Here is a 695-nt window from a genome sequence, read left to right as displayed (position 1 = left end):
GAACAAGAAAATGTGGAATCCTCTATGTCACAGTATAGAGATTCCTTGAGGTGTCAGAGGAAAAGAAAAATAGAAGGCAGAGGTAGAAAATTCGAACTTATCAAGAGAGATGGAGTTCGAATTGTGCATTAAGGAATAGTGTTAGTTCATAAATAGAAGGAGGTGATCAGAGGGGAAGAAATTTTCAAAAATATTAAGTAAAGGATTTTGAAAACATTTTGAAAAACACTAATTGATTTTCGAAAATAAGAGTGGGAAAGAAATCAAGTGATTTTTGAAAAAGATTTGAAATTAGAAATTAAAAAGATATGATTGAAAACTATTTTGAAAAGGATGTGATTAGGAAGATATGATTGGTTTTAAAAAGATGTGATTGAGAAGATATGATTTGAAAAACATTTTAAAAAGATTTGATTTAAAAATTAATGACTTGGCTAACAAGAAAGGATATGATCCAAACATTAAACCTTTCTCAACAGAAAAGGCAACATGCTTGATATGTTGAATCAAATCATTAATTGATAGCAAGTATTTTTGAAAATAGAAAGAAATTGATTTTGAAAAAGATTTGATTGAAAAGATTTGATTTGAAAAAGATTTGATTTTGAAAAGATTTTGAAAACTTAAAAAAAATTTGATTTGAAACAAAATCTTCCCTCTTGTGCCATCCTGGCGTTAAACGCCCAGAATGGTGC

This window comes from Arachis duranensis, chromosome 2 (genome assembly GCF_000817695.3).
Source record: "Arachis duranensis cultivar V14167 chromosome 2, aradu.V14167.gnm2.J7QH, whole genome shotgun sequence".
Lineage (NCBI taxonomy): Eukaryota > Viridiplantae > Streptophyta > Magnoliopsida > Fabales > Fabaceae > Arachis > Arachis duranensis.
The sequence above is the reverse complement of the archived record's forward strand: the minus strand, read 5'-3'. Positions refer to the sequence as shown.